The sequence below is a fragment of the Pongo abelii genome, chromosome 6, assembly GCF_028885655.2.
Source record: "Pongo abelii isolate AG06213 chromosome 6, NHGRI_mPonAbe1-v2.0_pri, whole genome shotgun sequence".
NCBI lineage: Eukaryota > Metazoa > Chordata > Mammalia > Primates > Hominidae > Pongo > Pongo abelii.
The window spans coordinates 5,693,188-5,712,524 of NC_071991.2; the positions used below are offsets into that span (position 1 = coordinate 5,693,188).

Below are 19,337 nucleotides of genomic sequence, written 5' to 3' on the forward strand. Positions count from 1 at the left end.
GGTGCAAGCAATTCTCCCGCCTCTACCTTCTGAGCAGCCGGGACTACGAACACGTGCACCACAGCTAAATTTTGTTATTTTATTTGTACAGACAGGTATTGCTATGTTTCCCAGGGTGGTCTCAAATTTTTGGGCTCAAGCGATCTGCCCACCAAGGCCTCCCAAACTGTTGGGATTATAAATGTGAGCCACAGAACCCGGCCCCGTTTTAAATTCTTTTTTTTTTTTTTTGAGATGGAGTCTCGCTTTGTTGCCAGGCTAGAGTGCAGTGGCGCAATCTCGGCTCACTGTAAGCTCTGCCTCTTGGGTTCAAGTGATTCTCCCACCTCAGCCTCTCGAGCAGCTGGGAATACAGGCACCTGCCACCACACCTGGCTAATTTTTCTATTTTTAGTAGAGACGGGGTTTCACCATGTTGGCCAGGATGGTCTCCATCTCTTGACCTCGTGATCCACCCACCTCGGCCTCCCAAAGTGCTGGAATTACAGGTGTGGAGCCCTGTTTTACTGATTGATTGAGACAGGGTCTCACTGTGTCACCCAGGCTGGAGAGCAGTGGCACAATCTTGGCTCACTGCAGTCGCGACCTCCCTGGCTCAAGTGATCCTCCTACCTCAGCCTCCCAAGTAGCTGGGACCACAGGTGTGCACCACCATGCCTGGCTAATTTTTTGTAGAGATGGGGTCTTGCCATGTTGCCCAGGATGGTTTCAAACTCCTGGAGTCAAGCAATCTGCAAGCCTCAGCCTCCCAAAGTGCTGGGATTACAGATGTGAGCCACCATGCCTGGCCTGGGGAACATCTTTAACAAAGGTCTAAAACTCCTGCTTTTCACAGTACTAGCTCAATGTTCCTGAAGTCTTAGGTTTTTTTTTGTTTTGTTTTTGAGACAGCGTCTCGCTTTGTCACCCAGGCTGGAGTAAAGTGGCGTAATTCCGACTCACTGCAACCTCCGCCTCCAGGATTCAAGATTCTCATGCCTCAGTCTCCCAAGTAGCTGGAATTACAGGTATGCACCACCATGCCCAGCTACTTTTTGTATTTTTAGTAAAGACAGGGTTTCGCCACATTGGCTAGGCTGGTCTTGAATTCCTGGCCTCAAGTGATATGCCCACCTCGGCCTCCCAAAGTGCTGGGATTACAGGCATGAACCACTGCGCCCGGCCCCTGCAGGTTGTTTTTCAAAGGGGTGGGGTCTCACTCTATTGCCCAGTCAGTGGCACCAGCATAGCTCATGGCAGTCTCCTCAGTAGCCTGAACTTACAGGTGTGCGCCACCATGCCCAGCTTGTAGGCTTAGGTTTTTTGTTAAAGAAATGAGACCTGCTAGGACTGAAAACTTATACATCTTCACAAAGGGTGCTTTGCATACACATCTCAATCTTCACAGCAACTCTACAGGGAAGTACTGGAGAATTATTCCCATTTTAAAAAAAGTAAATACGGCCGGGTGTGGTGGTTCACTCTTGTAATCCAAGCACTTTGGGAGGCCAAGTAGGGTGGATCACTTAAGGTCAGGAGTTTGAGACCAGCCTGGCCAACATGGTGACATCCCATCTCTACAAAAAATACAAAAATTAGCCAGGCGTGGTGGTGCATGTCTACAATCCCAGCTACTTGGGAGGCTGAGGCACGAGAATCGTTCGAACCTGGGAGGCAGAGGTTGCAGTGAGCTGAGATTGTGCCACTGTACTCCAGCCTGGGCGACACAATGAGACTCTGTTCAAACAAAAACAAAAACAAAAAAGATAAGAGAAAAAGAAGGCTCAGAGGGTCCAATTAATTTGGTCGAGGTCACAGAGCTTTAGACATGTGTCTGTCTGATCCCAAATCCACTTGCTCTTTCTACTCTAGTCCCACTGTGTGCCCACATGGTGTCTGCTAGCAAGAACAGGTCACTGTTTACTGGAGAACCCAAGGGCACGTGGCTATGAGACAAGCCGAGGTTACAATGGCATCTTGTGTGAGGAGACCACAGAGGAACAATCAGCAAATCTGGGTGTGAGCATCAGGGCATCAAAGGCATGGCCGTGCAGCTGCAGCTGTGCAGGATGCCTGCTTCCTGGAGAGCTGTGAATGGCTCAGTAAGAGGCAGGATGGGATGGAATCAGACCTCAGGATACCCTTTCTTACTGGTAATGATAGGAACCTGCTAATCACAGGGTGATCTCAGACTGGACATGTGTGAGGAAGTAGCTGTTCCTGCCACCTTTGGCCAGTTGCATGTCTGGCAGCACAGCAAAAGGAAGTCCATTTTTAGATTTCCATTACTGCCTAAACAGAGATAGGCTCCATGAAAGTGTTCCATAGTCACTCCCTCAACCAGCCCCTGGACGCTTACTGGTAAATACTTGCCACTTACCTCCTCAAAGGTGGCCAGGATCATGGCATTAAGATTTGGTAATGGCATTGCTTGAGATTATCACCATCATTGAAACTGCTCTGGGTCAGTTTTGTTCAGAGCAATGCAGGTAACAGAGACAGTTTCTGTACTGAAAGGAATGAAGACACTCTCATGTTCCCACCCTTGCCCCTTCCACCAGTGCCACTGAGAGCCTTCCATCAGTGTTGCTGAGAGCCTTCCATTAGTGCCAGAGAGAGGGATCGGTATAAAACGAAGCCCCTGTCCTCTTAGAGTCTACTCACAAACAGATAACTGTATACTCTGAGGAAGATGGTGAGTACCTCAGAGGAAACTAAAACCAGGTAGGGGGCAGGCAGTGTGAACAGGGAGGGTGCCATCTGACACTGGTTTGTCAGGGAAGGCTTGTGTAGAGCTGGCACTTCTGCTTGAGCCTGAAGGCTATCTGGTAGAGAAGCGTTCCAGGTAGAGGGAACGCAAGCAGGACAGTAGACAGAGCTGGGGCAGGACAGAGCGCTCAGAGAATCCAGCACCCACACCCCCTATGCCCTCAATGGCACAACATTTTGCTGAAGAATGTCTCTTCTCCTCTGGCAACACCTACTCACCCGTTCTCCTTTCAAATACCAGTGCCTTGGGAAACCCAAATGACCCGGGAAGAGCTGGCACTTGCTCACTGGGCTCCCAGAGCACTTGGCTTATGCGTTGTTACTGCACTTTTAGTGGCGTCTTGTAATTATCTGATTATGTCACATCTCTTCCAAATGCCAGGTGCTCCTTGTGGGAAAGATGATGTCCTGCTGGTCACTACGGACAGGCTTCGCATGGAGGGCTCAATTCATCCATTAAAAAAAAAGTTCACTTGGCCAGGCGTGGTGGCTTACGCCTGTAATCCCAGCACTTTGGGAGGCCGAGGCAGGCGGATCGTGAGGTCAGGAGATCGAGACCATCCTGGCTAACATGGTGAAACCCCGTCTCTACTAAAAACACAAAAACAAATTAGCCAGGTGTGGTGGTGTTCGCCTGTAGTCCCAGCTACTCGGGAAGCTGAGGCAGGAGAATGGCATGAACCTGGGAGGCGGAGCTTGCAGTGAGCCGAGATCGCACCACTGCACTCCAGCCTGGGCGACAGAGCGAGACTCCACCTCAGAAAAAAAATAAAAAATAAAAAAAAAGTTCACTTGAGGCCGGGCATGGTGGTTCATGCCTGTAATCCCAGCACTTTGGAAGGCTGAGGTGGGCAGGTCACGAGGTCAGGGGTTAGAGACCAGCCTGGCCAACACAGTGAACCCCGTCTCTACTAAAAATACAAAAATTAGCCGGGTATGGTGGCTCACGCCTGCAGTCCCAGCTACTGAGGAGGCTGAGACAGAAGAATTGCTTGAACCCAGAAGGCAGAGGGTGCAATGAGCCGAGATCCTGCCACTGTACTCCAGCCTGGGCGACAGAGAGGGAGTCCGTCTCAAAAAAACAAAACAAAGCAAAAAAACCCCAAAACAAAAAAAAAGTTCACTTGAGTGCCTATTCTGTGCCACATGGAGATGTGATGGAGATGAAACCTGGAGAATTCCTGACCTGGAGGGGCTCGTAATCAACCACCGTACGTCTCAGGTATCTTTGGATTTCTAGAGCCTAGCACTAGATTTGAGCGGCACAAGGTGCTGAATGTCTGAGGTAGAGGCTGGCAAGACAAAGCACATCCTCTCCAAGCAGAGTTATAAATGTTTTTCGTACTTTCCATGCGCAAAAAAAGCATATCTATCTCCTCCCTGAAAGAACATTATTTCCTCCCTATTGGGTCTTATTCATAATTATGCCAAATACTTTATGAGAAAATGAAATTATTAATATATACGACCCTTTCAGGTTAATTCATTACAGCTTGAGCCTTAAGGATGAGTTATTGTCGTTCCTTTCTTTGCTCCCTAATGTCTTTCCCCAATTTAATGAGTTAAACTACAAACAGCAGTTATTACCAAGCGGCTAATGACCAGATGCTTGCAGATGGTGTGAGAAAGTACTGCATATATTTCAATTAGGATGTTCTTTGTTGATTTTCTCCTATAGTTTCAAGACATGGAAGTTGATCTCTCTTCAATCAGGATAAAAGGAGCTCACAAACAGTAGACCCTGAAAATGTGTGCCCAAGAGAACTTCTGGTTTAGAGGGGTCAGGACTGGAAATGCGCATTCTGCCTGTGTCCCAGCCTGGCTCTCCCCAATACCCCCAGGGGCTGTGGAAGGCCAGTTGCCGCCCAAGGGTAGGCTGCACGCTTCCCCCACTGGCCAGCATTCTCCTCTGCACTCCCAGAAACAAGATAACCCAAACTGCCTGGGTCCAGTTCTTAAAGGACAAACAAAATTCTATTTTTTTTTTTGAGACGAAGTTTTGCTCTTGTTGCCCAGGCTGGAGTGCAATGGCACAATCTTGGCTCACTGAAACCTCTGCCTCCCAGGTTCAAGCAATTCTTCCTGCCACAGCCTCCCAAGGAGCTGGGATTACAGGCGCCCGCCACCACGCCTGGCTGATTTTTGTATTTTTTAGTAGAGACGGGGTTTCACCACGTTGGCCAGGCTGGTCTTGAACTCCTGACCTCACGTGATCTGCCCGCCTCGGCCTCCCAGAGTGCTGGGATTACAGGCACGAGCCACCGCACCCAGCCAGGACACAAAAAATTCTCACATGAATTCTAACAGTGTCTTGTAATGATCTGATTATGTCACATCTAAGAAGCCAAGCTCACCATGCAGGGGATTCCTCTCTATCCTCAAAGTACAGTAAATCATCTCTCAAAGGAAGGAGAACCTTTACATTTCCCAATGCAGAAATTCAAATCTGGGAGTGGCCAAGTGAGAGCTCTGGGAACCATTACAAAGCCTCCCCCACCTCACCCCATAGTCCTGAGGAAAGGGCTTCTTTGGGCAAGATTTCATGTTGTTCTTAAATATTTTTTGTTTTCATACACACTTCACCTACCATTTCTATGTACAGAACCAGGCTTTGAAAAAAGAAATCTTGAAGTGTTATTTCTGTGGATTAGAAAAGTTCTTTCCCTGAGCCAGCAGGATTAGGTGACAAATTGGAATAGAAGCTTTATATGTGGTTTCTGTGCTAATGCTGCCCCCTAGGGATGGAAAGTTACAAGGCACCGAGACATCAGCTTGATTGCTCTGGGAGAGACCACACATAGCTGCCGGCTTTTTACTATACTATGGGGACCACGGCTTCGAGGACAGAGTGGGATGGTAAAGTCTTTCTGGAATAAATCAAAGTTTAATTTTATCTTTATCATAGTAACTACAAACAAAACTACCAATTCCCTTAGTTATTCAAATACAGACGAGTGTTTCTCTCGAATGGCTGTTTAACAGAATCACCGAGATTATAACAGCAACGCCTAGGCAATGGCAGCATGTGGACATCTATATAAAAATTCCAAGACCAAGGCCGGGCGCGGTAGCTCACGTCTGTAATCCCAGCACTTTGGGAGGCAGAGACAGGCGGATCCCGAGGTCAGGAGATCGAGACGATCCTGGCTAACACGGTGAAACCCCGTTTCTACTAAAAATACAAAAAAATTAGCTGGACGTGGTGGCGGGCGCCTGTAGTCCCAGCTACTCAGGAGGCTGAGGCAGGATAATGGCATGAACCCAGGAGGCAGAGCTTGCAGTGAGTGGAGATCACGCCACTGCACTCCAGCCTGGGCGACAGAGTGAGACTCCGTCTCAAAAGAAAAAAAAAAATTCCAAGACCAATATGTGAGTTCCTACTAAGGACTAGGTCCGGCTCTGCAGTGGGGACACACGTTAAGTGTAATACACAGTTAAGACATGACTGTAAGTGCTGAGAAGACAAAACTAAAGGAAGAATGCACTGGGGTGGAAAGGGGGAAATAGTTCACAATTATAAACTGGTGGTCAGGGAAGGCCTCTCTGCGAAGGTACATGTAAGTGAAGACTTCAGAAAGGCGAGGGAGCGAGTCTGGTGCTATCTGGGGGAAAGAATTCCAGGCACCAGGAACAGGGAGGAGCACGGTGGGCAGAGCTGTAAAGTGGAGAGGAGGGTTGGGTTTGCAGGCTGCCTGGGGCCTGAGCCCAGAGTAAACAGATGCTGAAGAAGAGCCTCTGCAATGGCTGTGCATGAGGTTGATTCCCAAAGAACGCCACCTGCAGGGATCCCTTTCACGGGGAGCTCTCAAGCCCTCTGAGCTGCGCCTCTGAAGGTGGGGCCTCTCCCACCTTCCTGCCGAGCTTCTCACAGCTTGGAAAGGGCAGGAGGGGAGGCTGTGACTAAGCCCCTTCCAAAGGATTTGCTCCCCGTAGATGCTCCATACAATACAGGTTGTGGAACCGAAGTTACTATGCAATGACTTTTTTTTTTTTTTTTGAGACAGGGTCTCATTCTGTCACCCAGGCTGGGGTGCAGTCAGTGGTGCCATCATAGCTCAATGGGCTCAAGCCTGGGCTGAAGTGATCCTGCCACCTCAGCGCCCAGAGGAGCTGTGACCACAGGCACATGCCACCATACCTGGCTAATTTTTTGTACAGACCAAGTCTTGCTATGTTGCCCAGCCTGGTCTCAAACTCCTGGGCTCAAAGGATGCACCCGCCTCGGCCTCCCGTATGCTGGGATTACAGTTGTGAGGCACTGTGCCTGGCCAGCCATGACTTTTAAACTTTAAACTGTGGCCCTTTGGTGGGTTGTAAAGTCATTTCAGTAGATTATGACTAGTGGATTTAAAGAAAGTTAAAACAAAAATACTAGGGCACATTCCATGTGTCAAGTATTTGTTTTATAAAACTGTTTCTGTTACACCTATATTTATTTATGTTTGGATGAGGCTTATGGTAATTTATATTTCTTACTATAGGTCACAAGCAAAAAAGTTTAAAAGTCATTAATTTAGAATTCATTCAGAATTAAAGTTTATTTAAAAAGGCATCAAAAGGCTCATTCTCACAATACGAAGTCCCAAGGATCACTGCCAGGAACTGAAAACCAGCCCCATCTCTAGTTACCCTGGAGGTGACTCTGCTGATAAGGAACAATGCCCGGGAACCAGGGGAACCCCCCAGCCTTCTCCATCCTGCAGGAGCAGGGCCATGCGTAGGAAGCAGATCTAATCATTTCAAACTGTCAAATAGAAACACTGTTATCACTTGGGCAGAAACAAGCCAGGCTGACCTTGTCTTTGCTCACTGCTTGGGCTACCCCTGGGCTTCCCACGGTTTTGCTGGGAATCGTGGCCTGGCAGGAACAGCCAGCAAAACCAGCTCCTGCCTGCTGGAACTCCACTGTCAGCATGCCCTGGAAGAGAGGCTGCAGATTCCAGGAAGCCTCCTTCCAGGTAGGACGAAGGCCATCTTGACACTCCTCATGCCCAGGCTGACAACAGCTGGACTTAAAGTGACTGGACCAGATGGGGGAAAGGAGCCACTGGGGTCTGGGCACAGGGTGGGAAGGAGGAAGTGGAGGCTTCATCCTGAGTCATTCAGCAGAAGTGCTGGTTCCAGGGTACAGCTCAGCTTCAAGTTGAGCAGGTAACTTCACATTGGTATTTTAGGGCGCTGTGTAAAGATGGCAGTAATTCATGTATCCAGGGACAGAAGAATACAAAGCTGTCTGAACTTGGGGTTGACAATACCCCTTTGTGGATATCAGACAGGACATCTTGCAAAGTACTGTTTATATGGCAGGCATAGAAAAGCGGCTGCCCCTGGTAGTTTTTCACATTCTCATAAAAATCAAATCCCTTCTCAGAGTAAATAGCAAAGCGGACTTTTTTTTTGAGATCGAGTCTCGCTCTGTTGGCCCAGGCTGGAGTGCAGTGGCGCGATCTCGGCTCACTGCAAGCTCCGCCTCCCAGGTTCCCGCCATTCTCCTGCCTCAGCCTCCCGAGTAGCTGGGACTACAGGCGCCCGCCACCACGCCCGGCTAATTTTTTGTATTTTTAGTAGAGACGGGGTTTCACCATGTTAGCCAGGATGGTTTCGATTTCCTGACCTTGTGATCCGCCCGCCTCGGCCTCCCAAAGTGCTGGGATTACAGGTTTGAGCCACCGTGCCAGGCCGCAAAGCAGACTTTTAATCTTTCCCTCCTTGCTAGTGAAATGTGACAAAAAGGGAAGCCTCTCTTGGGGACAGGAGATATGAACTGAGGATGAGGGTCAACGGAGGGAGGAAAAAAGGGTCAACTCGACACAGAAGAATGATAAAAAATATAGGTGGGAGACACCCAGAGTGGAGGGCTCAGACGCAGGGCCAGAGATCCCAGTCCTGAGGAAGAACGCTGTTAGGAAGTAGCCGGGGCCTGCTGTTGCCCTTCCAGGGCTTCATGCCCTTCATTCTCCTTGTTCACAAGATTTGGGTGTTCTAGTCACGGTCTATCTTCCCCATATCTTTACTATGGGAAATAGTGAAACACTATCTTGTTAGCAAACTATCCACCTGATGCCTCTAGATGCGACTACTCTCACACCTTCACTCATCCCCACAGGGCTCTTATCCAGCCGAAATCTAGTCATCTCCCCCAGGAATATGTGCAGGAGCGTAAGTGATTTTTATTTCTGTGGACCTAATATTATAAAGAGCACTAGAGAGTATTTCAACGCAGGCAGGTGGCTACAGATGGCCCCCTTGGGGGAAACTATCCCACCCAGTCCCGTGCTATGCAGGATGGGCAGGACTGTCTGCACCTGCCAGCCTGAGAGGAGTATGGGTGGTTGGGCTCCAGCTATACCTACTAAGCAGAGTTGCATCTGACAAGATCTCTAACTGATTCCGACACATAGTAAAGTTGAGAACCTCTGACCTCTTTTGATCCAGGTCTTGGTTTTGCTGATCCTCTGATACCTCTATTTAGAAAAGAAATGATGAGATCTTTAGAAGACCAATCTTTGCCACTGGCAATCACAGGGAGGCTGACACACTCATTATACATTCTTTTCAGTGTGGCTGAAAAGACTGGCAGAGTTTACTCAATGCTTATGAAATCATCACTCCATCTTGCCTCAAGTGAAAGATTATTGACAGATTTAGCAGTAAGAGACCAAAAGATGCTAGAGAGTGAGGTGAGGGGTCTGTTCATGCTTCTAAATCAAGACCTAAACTTTGTATCAAATCTGCCAGATATCACTGTTGAAACTGAGACTGTTGGCCAGGTGCAGTGGTTCACGCCTGTAATCCCAGCACTTTGGGAGGCCAAGGTGGGCAGATCACTTGAGGTCAGGAGTTTTGAGACCAGCCTGGCCAACATGGCAAAACCCCATCTACTAAAAATACAAAAATTAGTCCGACATGGTGGTGTGCACTTGTGATCCCAGCTACTCGGGAGGCTGAGGCAGGAGAATTGCTAGAATCTGGGAGCCGGAGATTACAGCGAGCTGAGATCGCACCACTGCACTCCAGCCTGGGCAAGACTCCATCTCAAAAAAAAAGAAAGTAAGTGAGATTGTGGATGGTGCGTTTGGAAATCCTTCTTTTTTTTTTTTTTTTTTTTTGAGATAGAGTCTCGCTCTGCCACCCATGCTGGAGTGCAGTGGTGCGATCTTGGCTCACTGCAACCTCTGCCTCCGAAGTTTGAGTGATTCTCCTGTCTCAGCCTCCCAATTAGCTGGGATTACAAGCACGCACCACCATGCCCAGCTATTTATTTATTTATTTATTTTTAGTAGAGATGGGGTTTCACCATGTTGGCCAGGCTGGTCTCGAACTCCTGACCTCAAGTGAGGCACCCGCCTCGGCTTCCCAAAGCACTGGGATTACAGGCGTGAGCTACCGTGCCTGGCCTGGAAATCACTTTCATAAACAACCTGGATGTGAGACTTTCAGGATGGTGCACATGTACTGCTCCTCTGAGATGACACACGCCTGACCACAGTGCTGCTGCCCGACTGCAGAGGACCCAGCCATGTGGAAGTGGGCTCCTCCGATGTGCATGGAGGGGCTGCCAAAAGGAGACACCCAGAACCAGAGGAGAGTGCTGAACTGGTGGTTGGGTAAAAAAAGTCTTTTATTTCCTTTTTTTGCTTATTCTTGGATTTAAATTTTTGGTACAGTTAATCATGTATGAAACAAACCTTAGGAGATTCCGTCATTTCACAGAAATGTTTATGAGCAAGAAATTAATGGTATGCCCCTCACCATCCTGACCCCAAAGCATGCTTAATCTCCACCCCTACTGGTTCATTAGTTTCTTCATGTCCGACAACCCTTTGGAAGCAAAAGTACAACTAAGGTGGTGTAACTGGGTCTTGTAACACAGTATGTTGAAATGTGACTTCCCCCTCATCTTTTTTGAGTTGTGTTTTCAGCCTTAATCCATAGCCCAAATTCTCAGTTCCAGTTATGTGGCCTACCCGGGAGGAACTTGTAGTGGTGGCCATATAAGGAAGCCTTCTGTAGCCTTTTTCGGGGGTGAGGGTCCACCCCAGGAAGGCAGGACTCAAGGTCTGCCCCAGACGAACCACCATGCCTCTCCCTTCCCTAGGAGGCCTAGAGTGTTTTCTGTGAACTACTTGGTTCCGGGAGAGCTGCAGGAGTGGCGGCCTGCTCTGGTGTTGCCAATATCATTTTTATTCTTTTTTCTTTATAGAAACTGCTCTAAATAACACAGATGGACAACAGGATAAAACCTCACCAGAGGCAATATGCCTTTTGCCAGGCTCCCTAAGCTGTGCTCTAGTTAGGCTCAGCAACTGCTCCATGTGCCCATGTGAAGGCTGGAAATCCTGCTGAACACAGAGGGGACGGACCCAGCTGCTCATGCTTGAATAGACTTGCCTTTGGCTCATCTCTAAGCTCAGTGGTAACTGTTCCTGCTTTCTATTGTTTTCCCAACTGAATCACACGTGCTAAAAAGACACATCATTTATCTGTGGCTGTTATGAACTGAACTGTGTCTCCCTCAAATGCATATGTGAAGCCCTCAACTCTGACACCTTGGACAATGACTGTATTTGGAGACAGGGCCTTTAAAGAGGTGATGATATTAAATGAGGCTGATAGGGTGAGTGCTATTCCAATCTAACTGATAGCCTTATAAGAAGGACAGAGAGAGCCGGGCATGGTGGCTCATGCCTGTAATCCCAGTACTTTGGGAGGCCGAGGTGGGTGGATCACGAGGTCAGCAGCTCGAGACCAGCCTGACCAACATGGTGAAATCCCGTCTCTACTAAAAATACAAAAAAATTAGCTGGGCGCGGTGGCGGGCACCTGTAATCCCAGCTACTTGGAAGGCTGAGGCAGGAGAATCTCTTCAAACTGGAAGGCGGAGGTTGCAGTGAGCCGAGATCGCGCCACTGCACTCTAGCCTGGGCAACGAGACCAAAACTCCGTCTCAAAAAAAAAAAAAAAAAAAAAAAAAGGACAGAGAGAGACACCAGAGGAGAGGGGCCTCACAAGAAACGAAACCTGCTGACTTCATTTCAGATTTCTAGCTCCAAAACTGTAGGAAAACTGACGGCATATATAAGCCCCTAGTCTGGTATTTTGCTATGGCAGCTGAGCTGACCAAGACAGTGGCCACTGATGACTATCAAGGAGTAGATGGCAGTGGATCAGAGAAGTTCCCACCCCTTTGTGCACACGCTGTGCCCTCTGATCTTCTCCATACATGTTGGAGACGTTAAGTCCTGATTCTGGGGGACAGATGGAAAGCAGGCTGTAGAGACTGGGACTAAGTCCCAGAAAACCAAGAATGCCACCGATTTATTTTCCATCCAGAAGAGCACATGGCTTCCTGGAAGCAGCTGCCCCTAAATATATGTTTACTTTGGGGAATGATAATCTTGTAGTTATATCAGTTACTTTGGTCTTTACTAATGTTTATATAAAAGGATCCCACTCTACAAAAACGCCAAGTTGGAGAGTTATGTTTGTTAAATTTAATAACAAGAAGTGAAGCAACCAGACTTTAGAATGAAACTACACACACACACGATGCAGTGCTTGTAGCATCAAGACAATTTGGAGTTTAACCCATTGATGAATTTCAACAGGAGTTGGACTTTGAATTGATGTTCTGGGAATAAAAAGAGGTTTCCAGAATTCATAAAACACACGTTGAATTACATTTTTATCCACTTACATACATTGTCTTGCTGGTACCCGACAATAAATACTCATCACATAAATACTTTTGTGATCACATAAGCACACTGGTGCTGGTATGGAGCATGAGTCTGGAAGAGAGAAGGCCAGTGAGGAGGCTGCTGTGGTCTTCTTGGTGAGCAGCGCAGGGTAGAGGATGGATGTGAGGGAGGACTCGAGATAGGATGCTGTAGAGCACTGGGAGGCGAGGAGCCGGGGCTCTCTAGGACACAGGGACACAGACAGCACACTCCCAGGATAATGCTGAGGAGCCCTACTGGATTCTATCATTTGACCAAGGGGAATGTCTTGAAATTGGAAAATGTACAAAAAAAGTACTGAGATGTCCTGGCTACAGCTCAGGATCTGCGGTTTATAGACGTATTGTGTCTTAACAAGAGACACGGGGCAGGGGCAGGGTGTATCCATCTCTCCATCGACTCAGGGTGGGAGGGGGGCATATGTGCACGGTGTGGGCATTCCTACCACTCTCTGGACCTCCAGAAACCAATGTGTCCTCTACAACACCAAATGCCCCACCTGCGGGCAGTACTGCACTGGTCACCAGCACCACCCCAAGCGGGGGAAGTCAGTGGTTACTGAGATTCTTCTATGAAGCCACAAGGTGTACGGCATGGCCTCTGCCCGCCCACCTATCTACTCTGCCTGCTTACGGTAATTAGCATGGCCTGTCAGTGGAGCTGCTGTTCAAGAACAGGCTCGACAGAATGGAGTGGGCTGGAGATGGCTTTGTGGGCGAAAGCATCTGCAAGAACAGGCAGGCAGGTGGGGGACTGGCCTGGTTTGCAAGAAAAGAAGGGGCCAGACTAACAAGAGTGACAAAGGCTCTAGAAGCCACTGCAGGTTCCAACTGGGGGTGATGTGAAGAACAGCAAAGCTGACCTGTCACGTGGGGCAGTATGCAGGGAAGACAGCAAGTTGCAGAATCAAGTGCAGGAGGCCAAGCCCACAGCCCAGAATGAGGGTCTGCAAGGAATTTCTCTATTTGGCTAGATCTAGAGAATAAAACACCCCATGTCATCACAGCAAATAAAAATATTAAGCCTGAGCAACACAGCACGACCTTGCCTCTACAAAAAATAAAAAAATTAGCTGGGTGCAGTGGTGTGCACCTGTAATTCCAGCACTTTGGGAGGCTGAGGCAGGAGGATCACCTGAACCCAGGAGTTCTGAGACCAGCCTAAGAAAGACAGACCTCCATCTCTCTCTCTCATTTTTTTTTGAGACAGAGTCTTGCTCTATCGCCCAGGCTGGTGTGCACTGGCATGATCTCTGCTCACTGCAACATCTGCCTCTTGGGTTCAAGTAATTCTCCCGCCTCAGCCTCCGAGTGGCTGGGATTACAGGTGTGTACCACCATGCCCGGCTAATTTTCAATTTTTCTTTTCTTTTTTTTTTTTTTACGACGGAGTCTTGCCTTGTCCCCCCAGGCTGGAGTGCAATGGTGTGATCTCGGCTCACTGCAACCTCCGCCTCCCGGGCTCAAACGATTCTCCTGCCTCAGCCTCCCGAGTAGCTGGGATTATAGGTGCCCGCCACCACGCCCAGCTAATTTTTGTATTTTTAGTAGAGATGGGGTTTCACCATGTTGGCCAGGCTGGTCTCGAACTCCTGACCTCAGGTGATCTGCCCCCCTCGGCCTCCCAGAGCCACATTTGCTTTAAAGACCCCCTGCTTTGCACAACTATAAATGAGTGAGTGTCACCTCTTTTTGGACTAGTCTCCCCAGGAATTCCCAGCTGACTTTTTTCATTTGTTTTGTTTTGATACAGAGTCTCTGTATATATATATATACAGTCTTTATATATATATAAAGCAAATATGGGTACAGAATGGCAACTGCTGAAAAGCCAGCTTCATATGTAACTACAGCAGAGCTCCCACAATTTAAAAGGTGAATTTTTTTTTTTTTTTTTCCTTTGAGACGGAGTCTTGCTCTGTCGCCCAGGCTGGAGTGCAGTGGCGCGATCTCGGCTCACTGCAAGCTCCGCCTCCCGGGTTCGCGCCATTCTCCTGCCTCAGCCTCCCAAGTAGCTGGGACTACAGGTGCCCGCCACCACACCCGGCTAATTTTGTATTTTTTTTTTAGTAGAGACGGGGTTTCACCGTGTTAGCCAGGATGGTCTCGATCTCCTGACCTCGTGATCCGCCCGCCTCGGCCTCCCAAAGTGCAGGGATTACAGGCGTGAGCCACCGCGCCCGGCCCTGAATTTTTTATTTTAAATAATGACAGGGAAAAATGTAGTGATTCTGGAACACTCAAATAAGGTACCAACTACTAACAGTCTGTTGTATGCTAGTTACTATGCTGGGCACTTCACGGACATCACCTCATTCAATTCTTATCCCTCTGCACAAACGCTAGGTTCTGCACAGACAAGAATTAGAGGCCCCAGAGGGGACAGGCTTTCCTGGGCCATATCCCAGGGGACAGAGGAGGTGTGAGTTTGGCATGGTGTAGTGGCTCATGCCTGTAATCCCAGCACTTTGGAACGCTGAGGCAGGAAGATCACTTGAGGCCAGGAGTTTGAGACAAGCCTGGACAACAAAGCAAGACACTCTCCACAAAAAATAAATTTAAAAAAATTAGCTGGGTGTAGTGGTGCCCATTTATAGTCCCAGCTACTCAGGAGGCTGAGGCAGGGGGATTGCTTGAGCCCAGGAGGTCGGGCTGCAGTGAGCTATGATCGCATCACTGCGCTCCAGCCTGGGTGACAGAGCAAGACCCTCTCAAAACAAACAAACAAACAAACAAAGGAGGAAGGTCATGAAGCCTGTAGCGCTAACTCTATTCAAATTCTTTTTTTTTTTTTGAGATGGAGTTTCGCTCTTGTTGCCCAGGCTGGAACGCAATGGTGCGATCTCAGCTCACTGAAACCTCCGCCTCCTGGGTTCAAGAGATTCTCCTGCCTCAGCCTCCTGAGTAGCTGGGATTACAGGCATGCACCACCATGCCTGGCTAATTTTGTATTTTTAGTAGAGACGGGGTTTCTCTATGTTGGTCAGGCTGGTCTTGAACTCCTGACCTCAGGTGATCCACCCACCTCAGCCTTCCAAAGTGCTGGGATTACAGGCGTGAGCTACTGCGCCTAGCTGTCTTCTTCTTTTTTCTTTCTTTTTTTTTTTTTTGAGACAGAGTCTTGCTCTGTTGCCCAGGCTAGAGTGCAATGTGATCTCGGCTCACTGTAACCTTCGTCTCCCGGGTTCAAGTGATTCTCGTGCCTCAGCCTTCCAAGTAGCTGGGACTACAGGCATATGCCACCAGACCCGGCTAATTTTTTTGTATTTTTAGGAGAGACAGGGTTTCGCCATGTTGGTCAGGCTGATCTTGAACTCCTGGTCTCAAGTTATTGGCCTGCCTTGGCTTCCCAAAGTGGGAGGCATTGACCACCGCGCCCAGCCTCAAGTTCTTACCACGCCAAAGAAATTTCTTTCTCCCCAGCTGTATACCTTATAATTTTATGCAAACTTTTAACACAAAGCTGCCCTTAAAAGTGCTGACGGCAGTTGCAAAAAGTATAATTCTGAACCAAGTCAAGCCCCATCTGTGAGAACAGTCGCTGGGGAACCCCCCCCGAGCTGCACCTGCATTGAGTGCTCGGGCCAAGCCAATGGCCTCTGCTTCCTCACAGTCTCCCGTCCGTCCTGTCTGCCTGGCTGTGTGACCAACACAGCTCTCATGGGGCTCCTGGCACACAAAAGATACCTGGACATTAGAGGGGCACCAGAGGGGAATACACACACAATTGGGAGGAGCAGCTTCCGGCTGAAAAGGCTGGGCCCCCTATGCCCCTATTCTTAAGGAATAATGGCATTTCCGGCCTAACAACTGGGAGAGAAAGAAAACTCATAAACATACAGTGCAACCTGAGCCAGGACACAGAAAAGTCACTGGCCTCAGGTTCCAAACACTTCCTCTCTGGTCATTGTCCCAGGCTAGATTCAAGGCTGGCCCTGGGTCCATGACCAGGTGTGCATCCAGCTGGGGCACTTCAAAATGGGACCAGTGAACACTGGACATAACCTCATCCAAGGCCCATTATTTCCCCTAGGGAAAGGTTATTGTTCCTTAAAAGCCAAACCAAACCAAAACCCACCAACCACATGAAACGAACCTCGTAAGAGAACTAACTAGTAGCCTGACCTAAGAGAAATACCACTACAGACCACATACATCTCCCTTGTTTTTAGGGCACTCTGACATATGGTTTACATAGTGTGGAAAACAGAAGTGATTTCATTTTCTAATGGCATTAATTCTAAATTGTCCAGGTGTTAATTTTAGAGCAAACACACGTGACTTAGAGAATGCTCAGCACATGCTTCTGCGACATCAGCCAAGGAGTCACTATCTGCTGTTGTCTTTTGCTTCTGGACGTTACATGCTCTACTGTATGGGTGGTCTGGGCAATGCCACCTGCGTTCACTAAAGGTGGGCACTAGGTAAATTATCTCCATTGTAAGACTGGACTGCTAATCACAGAACCATATTCTTTTGGTTTTCTTGCCATTTTCTCAGGCTTTCCTCTATAAAAGGAAAAAAAAAAAAAGGAAAACTAGAAGAAAAAATGAAATAAAAGATCCAGGCCATATCGAAAGGCCACATATATGGCTTCTGGTAAATTATAATAATAGCAAACCCTTACAAAGGGACCATCCTAAGCACTTTGTGCTTAACCATTTGTCTGTCTTTTACATTTGTGTTAGCATCCTCAGATTGGAAAGAAGTGACTAAGAACAGGTCTGGAATTACCATTCAATTGCTATGAGAGTAGGTGAATCCCCTTCCACTCCTGGCCTGACCTCATTCTCCACTTCCTGTGCAGAGTCCTGGGAGTGTTGCTCAGGAAATCCCAGGAATCAGAATCTGCCCAAGGGGAAGGGTTGTCTGTGCAGAGGCCATTAGAGTAACTAAATCAGAATCCAGTAGAAATCAGGGGAAGGGGGATACCGAAATGTAAGGGAGTTAGAAAAACAGCTCTTTGCTCTCTTCCGGGTTCCTGGTTTACATACACAGCCCCAGCCCTGTTATCACACACCCACACTCTTAACTGGAGCAGTAAGACCACAGTGATCTTTCCAGGTGGTAACCAGATTTTGCGACTGTTCTTGGTATTCTACCTTCTCCTACACACCTGTCTTCGTCTTGGTGGTACTGGGGTTTCCTCCCAGCTCAGAGATGTGCACTCCAATACCTGACGCCCCACTGTGGAGCCAAAGGGCCCCGGCTACATAAATTTGCCAATACTCAGGCATGTGCCCAAATCTAGGTTTACTTCTGAGGCTCTGGGGCCCTCTGCTGACCGCCTGCTGTAACTTTTAGCTCCTCACCAGACCAATAAGAAAACCAGTCTGAAAAATCTTCCCATTTTACTGCCATCTACAAGACTTTCAATTATGTTCTCTGAGCTTCTGCAATGTCAATATATTACCTACATTTCATAAACAGGATCAGAAGAACGTTAAGGCTGACAGGCCCTGTGCAGGAAACTAACCATTGCCAAGGACTGACCTACGTTACCACCTCCCCAAGCGCAGAGAAAAATGAGATTCAGAGATTCACGCCACCTGGCATCCCCACATGACCTGGTGGTCAGGAGACTGGCTCTGGGCCCGCCTGAGTAGTCCACCATGGCTACTTACTAAAGTGACCTCAGGTGAGTGACCTCACCTCTCCCAGCGTCAGCTTCCCTATCTACAAAAGGAGTGCCTGTAAGGAGGCTGGCACTCGTAGTGACAAATATCAGTTGCTGCTCCGCCATGGCTCCAGTTACAACTGTGCCTCCTGCGCTTGCTACCCTCCAAGCACACTTCCAGGAAACCCTGCACCGTGGGAGCTACAGCAGTGGGACAAGCTGGAGAGGCTGCTCCTCACACAGAAGGTGACAGAGCAGATTTCTGGACACCAGTTCATCAGGGAAGACGTGAGAGCTGGACTGGATAACTTAAGAGGCAAAGGTCTGCAGACAAGCTGAGGAGGCCGAGCTCCTAGAGAGGAAGTGGGGAGCATGGCTGGTTTATCAGCTGCCTTCCAATAACCCTGATCACACAGGGACTAGAAATGGCCTCAATAGAGCAACGAGGAAATTTATGGGAGCCACAAGTGTAGAATATTTTAAAAGTTATTGAGTAAAGTTGTAAAATTTAAGAGTAGAGAGGTTAGATACAGTGGGATGAATAACAGCAGCAGCTATCATTTATTGAGTGCTTATGGATGAAACATCTTAGTTATCAAGTCATTTAATCTTTCTAACAGACTTTTCAGGAGGATCCTGTCACCCTCGGGTGGGGGGGGTGCGTTGGGTGGGGGGTGCACACAGCTAACAAGTGGTGGGACAGGCATCTGAACATGGGCATGCTGCTCCAGCCAGCCCCTGCCAAAGGCACTGGACTAAGGGCCTGTTTGTCACTGTCTAGTGACATATTTTGGGCAAATCCTTCAGCCCTAGAATGGTGCAGAACAGGGCAAGCTGTGGCCCGGCCAGCCTCACAAGGGGCTGGGTTGTGAGGATGCAGGCGCTGAGCGCACTGGTGCACACACACAGTATCAAGTATAACGAGGCTGTTGGTGAGTCCAGGGGAATGCAGTCAAGCCTCTCAGCAGCAGCAGTGCTGACCAGAGTCCCTTGAGGGTCCTCCCTGCCTCACGTTTTTGGAAGCCTAAGTGATCACCAGATGTGCAATTATTTGATAAGGCTTAGCTCCAGGCGCTATGACAACAGACACAAAATCAAAACCACTGAAATAGAGAGTGAGAATAGCCCTGCCATGGAATCTCCCATGGAATGTGCTGCTGCAAGGAGCAATTAAACAAAAAAATAAAGGCAGGCACCACTGAGAGAAGAGCGTATCTGTGTGAGTGCTTGCAT

General features: G+C 48.4%; 1 protein-coding gene and 1 long non-coding RNA gene across 3 annotated transcripts in view; both read right to left on the reverse strand.

The window, feature by feature from the left end:
- The window catches only part of RNF216 (ring finger protein 216), a 158,549-nt gene that overhangs the window by 37,364 nt on the left and 101,848 nt on the right, over nucleotides 1-19,337 (reverse strand). The gene's annotated exons all lie outside the window — the stretch shown is intronic.
- On the reverse strand, nucleotides 214-11,642 carry LOC129053682 (uncharacterized). Its single transcript, XR_008518454.1, has 2 exons — nucleotides 2,968-11,642; nucleotides 214-2,489 (listed from the first exon to the last, which is right to left on the reverse strand). It is a non-coding gene; the product is annotated as an uncharacterized LOC129053682 (long non-coding RNA).